Below are 6928 nucleotides of genomic sequence, written 5' to 3' on the forward strand. Positions count from 1 at the left end.
ATTTTGGACAAGAATCCAGCGATTCATCTGCTATTGAGGGAACTGCGTGAGAGCTCAGGGACTTGAATTAACTAGACTGGAATGTGAGTGGTCAATATGGCGATACGTATCAGACTTCACCCAGTTCATCCCCAAAGACTGATGTTTGAAAGAAAAGGGAAGCACTGTAGAACTCACATTCCTATGAAATGGAGAGAAATTGGACATTCTGTGAAAGTTGTTCTTCCTGCCAAAGACTACCATCACTTCCGGGGGAACTGCCCGGCATTAATTATGGAGCAGAAAGAAGGACCCATAGGTGCAGTGGAGTGGGTACAGAGATGTGTCCCATCTTGAGAAATAAGTCACTAGTGGAGGCACTTTCAGAGTGTGATAGAATCACAGAGAACCTTGTGGATGACCGTATGACTAGAAGTAGAAGTGGCTGGAGCTTTGGAAATATGATGTAAGATAAAATAAGACTCAGAATATGAATTTTGAGCAAAAGCAGAGACAGAATTAGCTGCAAGTCATTTTTCAGATCCCTAAGCAGAGGAGTGACCATGTCAGCTGTCTGGTCTGGGATCTGCAAACATGGCAGAATCAGCATTATGACAGAAGGCAAATCCAGAGCAGACCAAAGCACATACATTTTTACTTCAATAACCCAGATAAAGCCTTCATTTATTTATAGAGGGCAGGAATCAAGCATGGCACTTGCAGTTTGCTAAGTTCAGTTAGAGTAATATTTCTAGATGGCATTATAGTTCTCTCTGCATACTAGGTGGGCTCCAGTGACATTTGCAGACAGGTTTCATTCACTCATTCATCTGTTTATATATCCCTTCAGTTCACTTAAGAAAAACCAGTATTGGAGCGAACAGTGTGACACAGTGGGTAAAGCTGCTGCTGGTGACTCCCCTGGCATCCCAAATTGGGTGCTGGCTCGAGTCTCAGTTGCTCCACTTCTGACCCAGCTCCCTGCTAATGCACCTAGGAAAGCAACCAGCATCTCATCCTGAGTGTACTCAGGGGCCCCAGCCACCAGGTATGTCATTAGCTATGATATGATTTCAAGGGATTTAGGAACTGTGTGACAAGAAACAGGGACAAAACCTAATTCTCTATTTCTTATTATAAAGCACAGTATTGTAATAGGGAAGTGGAAAGACTCTTAAGGGTTGAATGGACTTGGGTTTTAACATAGGCTGTGATGTTTCCCAATCACCTCATTATCACAGTTACCTCATTTGTAAAATGGGGATAATAAAACTGTATGTGTTCACTTTTGTTGCTATACAAAATACCTGAGGCCCCAGCCTTGGGTTACTTTATAAAGAAAGGAAGTTTATTAAGCTCACAGATTCTAGGGCATGGTTCCAGCATCAGTTCAACTCTGGTCTGGACCTCATGATATATGCTCTCTCAGTGGTGGGAACAGAGGAGATTACGTGGCCAGACAGGAAGTTAGAGAGCAGGGAGGGGCTTGTAAGCACCTCCCACTAGGTGCCATCTCTCAAAGGTCCCATACCAGCTCCCTGCATTGACAAGCTGGGCACCAAGCTCCCAACACATGAGCTCTTGGGAGACTCGCTCAAACCATATCCAAATCACAGCAAATCCTTATGAAATACTGTGAGAATGAATAGAATGACAGATATGAAGTGCTTATCATAAGATACAGAGAAGCAGAAATGTTTTGTTTTTCATCAACTCTGTATGCACATTTTTTGAATACATTCACTTGGTTAATGAACTTGCAAATACTGTTGCATACATATAACAGAACTATATGTAGCCCTTTTAAAATTTTTTTTAAAAAATATTTATTTATTTATTTATTTGAAAGTCAGAGTTACAGAGAGGCAGAGGCAAAGGCAGAGAGGTCTTCCATCCATTGCACCAATCCAAAGCCAGGAGCCAGGAGCTTCCTCCCGGTCACCCACGCAGGTGCAGGGGCCCAAGGACTTGGGCCATCTTCTACTGCTTTCCCAGGCCACAGCAGCTTTACCTGCTATGCCACAGTGCCTCCCCCCTTTTTAAAAATTAATTAAATTTTTTTAAGGAATATACAATTCATATTTAGGAATACAGTGATTTTTCCCACCCACACTCCACCTCCTTCTCCTCCTCCTCCCCTTCCCAGTCTCATTCTCCATTAAGATTCATTTTTCAGTTAACTTTGTACACAGAAGACCAACTCTATATTAAGTAAAGATTTTCAACAATTTATGCAGCCCTTTTGGGAAACAGTGCAAAGGAAATTAAAAATGGAAGGCAAAAGCTACATAAAATCAAGTGAAATGTAATATATTCCAGAGTCATATGTAAGAGAAGTATCCATCTGATATGTTCAGGTTTTCTAGCTGGGCTTGAAAATGCTAATGTACGGCCAGCTCAATAGGCTAATCCTCCGCCTGCGGCGCTGGCACACCAGGTTCTAGTCCCGGTCGGGGCGCTGGATTCTGTCCCGGTTGCTCTTCCAGTCCAGCTCTCTGCTATGGCCCGGGAGTGCAGTGGAGGATGGCCCAAGTGCTTGGGCCCTGCACCCGCATGGGAAACCAGGAGAAGCTGCCATTGAGGGGTGAACCAACTGAAAAGGAAGACCTTTCTCTCTCTTTCTCTCTGTCTCTCTCTCTCACTATCCACTCTGTCAAAAAAAAAAAAAAAAAAAAAAAGAAAGAAAAGAAAATGCTAATGTACAATATTCCATATTGAACTATTGATTGATGTAATTTCTCCCATTCTTCAAGAAATCAAGTATCTTTTGTTAAATGACAACCTCCCAAATTAGCATCTTACCTAATCACATATACATGTTCATATCATTTACACATGATTATGTGACATAAAAATTACTTTTGACCCTTTGCTCTCTTTTTTTTTTTTTTTTAAAGATTTACTTGTTTTATTTGAAAGGCAGAGTTACAGAGAGAAAGAGGCAGAGAGATAGAGAGGTCTTCTATCCGCTGGTTCATTCCCCAGATGGCCACAATGGTTGGAGGTGCACTGATCCAAAACCAGGAGCCAGGAGCTTATTCCAGGTCTCCTACACGGGTGCAGGGGCCCAAGGACTTGGGCCATCTTCTGCTGCTTTCCTGAGCCACAGCAGAGAGCTGGATAGGAAGTGGAGCAGCAGGACTCCAACTGGCGCCCATATTGGATGCCAGCACTGCAGACAGTGGCTTTACCTGCTACACCACAGCCCTGGCCTCCCTTTGCTCTTATGAAACAGGAGTTGGCAAATGTGGATGGCCAGGAAAAACTAAGATAATAGGGAAAATAGGAAATCCAATTTGAAGTGTCTCTCAACTCCTACACATGTTCCTATATTTCACTCTGAACCCCTAAATTCTGGAGAACGTTTCTGAATAACCTACCAACTCTCAATAAAAATATCCTGGGTTGTCATGGTGACATAGTTCTTTTTCTCTGAGATTCTTGTAGTCTGCTGCAGTAGTTTCATAATTCTTCATAGTTGTGGAATTCTTTTTTTTATGTACTGTCTCATTTTTTTTAGTCTAATATTACATCTGTCCTTAGTGAAGCGGTAGCAAATTAAAGATTTAAATTGAAACAGGAAGTTTTAACCCATGGTCTTACAATAGTTAGTGAAGCAATCTGTAAGACTGAGGGAGCCCTCCTTGAGTATATATTTTCCAGTGATACTAGATGAAAATGTCATAGCACTCAATCCTTGTCAGAATTTCTAGATTGTCTCCTTAACCTGTGTGGACTGATTAAATTTTTAAAAAATTTTATTTATTTATTTGAAAGTCAGAGTTACACAGAGAGAGGAGAGGCAGAGAGAGAGAGAGAGAAGTCTTCAATCGGCTGGTTCACACCCCAAATGGTCACAATGGCTGGAGCTATGCCAATCTGAAGCCAGGAGCCAGGAGCTTCTTCCAGGTCTCCTACACGGGTGCAGGGGCCCAAGGACTTGGCCCATCTTCCATTGCTTTCCCAGGCCATAGCAGAGAGCTGGATCAGAAGTGGAGCAGCCGCCCTTGCAAGTGGTGGTTTAACCTGCTACACCACGACGGTGACTCCAACTCTAAACCTTTCTGACTCATCTCTTTTGGCTGTAGAATGGGGCTTTGTAGATCTGCCATGTCCTATAAGGCAGAGGTTATGGATGTCATGGAACTGAGCTCACCTCTTATGGATGGCCTTGGCGCCTGGCCTGCTCTGTTTTAGGGCTTCTAGAATTATCTTCCTGGGAAAATATTAAGGAGCAGAAGCTGGCCTCAGCAGAGGTTCTTAGGTACACAGGAGAATGCGGAGGCTCAGTGATGTAATGTCAGAGGAGAACACGAGAGAGTCTCACGCAAGAAAGAAAGATGCTTTCTGTGATTGTCTGATACCTGTTTGAGGAGAGAAGCCATGTCTTTTGTTTGTTAAACAGTAAAGAAATAAATGGTTATTTGGTGGTGTGTTTTCCATGTATTCTGACTCTGTTTACGCCCAAACTAGACACTTACCTGGAAGTAGTGTCTGTCCTTTATGATGGCTATTACGAAGGTATAAGTTGTTGTATATCCTTCTATTCCCTTTAATGAATTTTTTTGTTCACTGGTATCTAAGCCCGGGATGTCTGGGAGACTGGAGGTCAAGAAGGAGTTTAAGGGAATCTTTGAGTTATTATAACATCTTGAAAAATATAATAGAAACTGAAGAGAGGTCTACAATAAAGAAGCAAAGCTTCCCCAAAACCCCATGTGTCTTTGTTTTTGATTGATATATTCTATGAACTTATTATGGTTGTATTTTGTTATTTCTTTCTGGTCAGAAGCTCAGATTTAGTTGTATGTCAATGACTTTGATTGTCCAAGAATAAAAAAGAGATTTTGATAATTTAATATACTCAGTTGACTTGGCAGGGAAAAAACCCGTTAAGACCTTGAAGTTCATGCATTCAGCCAATACTTCCTAAATTCCAGCTGCTGTGCGGAGAATGGGGATATCAACATGGAGGAGGAGCAACCTCTGTCTTCCAAGAGCTCCCAGTTTGGTGGGATAAAATATGTCAATCTTTTTTTTTTTTTAAAGATTTACTTATTTATTTGAAAGTTAGAGTTACACACAGAGAGAAGGAGAGGCAGAGAGAGGGGGAGAGAGAGAGAGAGAGAGAGAGAGAGAGAGAGAGGTCTTCCATCTGCTGGTTCACTCTCCAATTGACCGGAATGGCCAGAGCTGCGCTGATCCAAAGCCAGGAGCCAGGAGCCAGGAGCTTCTGGGTCTCCCACGTGGGTGCAGGAGCCCAAGGACTTGGGCCATCTCTACTGCTTTCCCAGGCCATAGCAGAGAGCTGGATTGGAAGTGGAGCAGCCGGGACTAAAACCGGTGCCCATACAGGGTGCTGGCAGTGCAAGTGGTGGCTTCACCCACTATGCCAAAGCACCGGCCCCAGACAACCTACACAAGATACCACTGCCCTGTAACAGGTGCAGTACACACAGGTGGAATGGAGACATGTTGGCAGAGAGCAAGGAACACCTTATTGTCCTTCAATGGAAGATGGGGGCTGGGAAAGAGGGCTTCAGAGAGCTGATTCCTGGAGACGGGGTGGGTAAATCAAAAGAATCTGGACCCCTTTTGAAGGCAGTGTGAAGATATGGAAATGTGAAATTGTAAAGGGTTTGACTGAAGTCCCCAGAGAAATGTGACTAACAGGTGCATAGGGAGCAGATGTGATGGGTTCAAAAAACTGACAGGGAGAAATGGTGATAGAATCCACTGTAGGCTGTTATCCAGGACACCTTTGAGTTGGGGAGAGATAAGACTAGGGTAAGTTAAAATGCCAACGTCTGTTGTCTTTAGACACTCAGCCTATTTTCCTGAATAAGTGCTCCTGAATTGCTGAGAGCCTTTGGTCAGTTACCAGAGTTCTAAAAAATGTGATTCTGACAGTTTTTTTTTTTTTTTTTTTTTTTTTTATGGTTCAAATGGAGAAGTGGAGTTTTGGAGCTCCTCATTCCACCATGTACTCTGACGTAGGAAACAGGTATCTTAACCACTAACCTCAATGCTCACTCATGCAGGCAAATTTTTATTTTTAACTCCTAGCTTAACTTTCTGAGGTTACAAATTACACATAATTTATTATATTAAACTTTGTTGAAATTTATTTTATGTCTCAGTATACAGATAGCCTGTGTTGGTGAATGTTTCACGTACACTTCAAACAAGTTCGGCCACTTTTGAGTGGTTATTCTGTAACTATCGATTAGCTGGAAATGATTGATAGAGTTTTTCCAGTCTTCTGTAGTCTTACAAATTTGTTTACTTAATTATTTTAATTGCTGAGAGAGTGGTGTCAAAATCTTTTTTTTTTTTTTTTTGACAGGCAGAGTTAGTGAGAGAGACAGAGAAAAAGGCCTTCCTTCCATTGGTTCACCCCCCAAATAGCCGCTACGGACGGCACACTGTGCCGATTCGAAGCCAGGAGCCAGGTGCTTCCTCCTGGTCTCCCATGCGGGTGCAGGGCCCAAGCACTTGGGCCATCCTCCACTGCCCTCCTGGGCCACAGCAGAGAGCTGGACTGGAAGAGGAGCAACCTGGACAGAACCGGTACCCCAACCAGGGCTGGAACCTGGAGTGCGGGTGCTGCAGGCAGAGGATTAGCCTAGTGAGCTGCAGCACTGGCCAAAATCTTGACTATAATTGTGGATTTGTCTGTTTCTTCTTTTAGGTCTAAGGGTTTATGCTCTATACACTTTACGTTTTTTTGTTAGGTGTAAAAATCTAATTACAGCTAATTAGAGTTATTATGCCTTCTCAATGAATTAAACTTTTTATCATTAAATTTTGTCCTTCTTTAGTGCTTTCTTAAGTCTTTTCAGTAGCATTTTCATGGTATATCTTTTTCCATTCCTTTAGTTTTAATTTAGTAAACCAAAGAAACTTGGAAAAAGTGAGAGAGGAATTTGCTAAGGATGATTCCCAGATA

Source organism: Lepus europaeus, chromosome 14 (assembly GCF_033115175.1).
Source record: "Lepus europaeus isolate LE1 chromosome 14, mLepTim1.pri, whole genome shotgun sequence".
Taxonomy (NCBI): domain Eukaryota; kingdom Metazoa; phylum Chordata; class Mammalia; order Lagomorpha; family Leporidae; genus Lepus; species Lepus europaeus.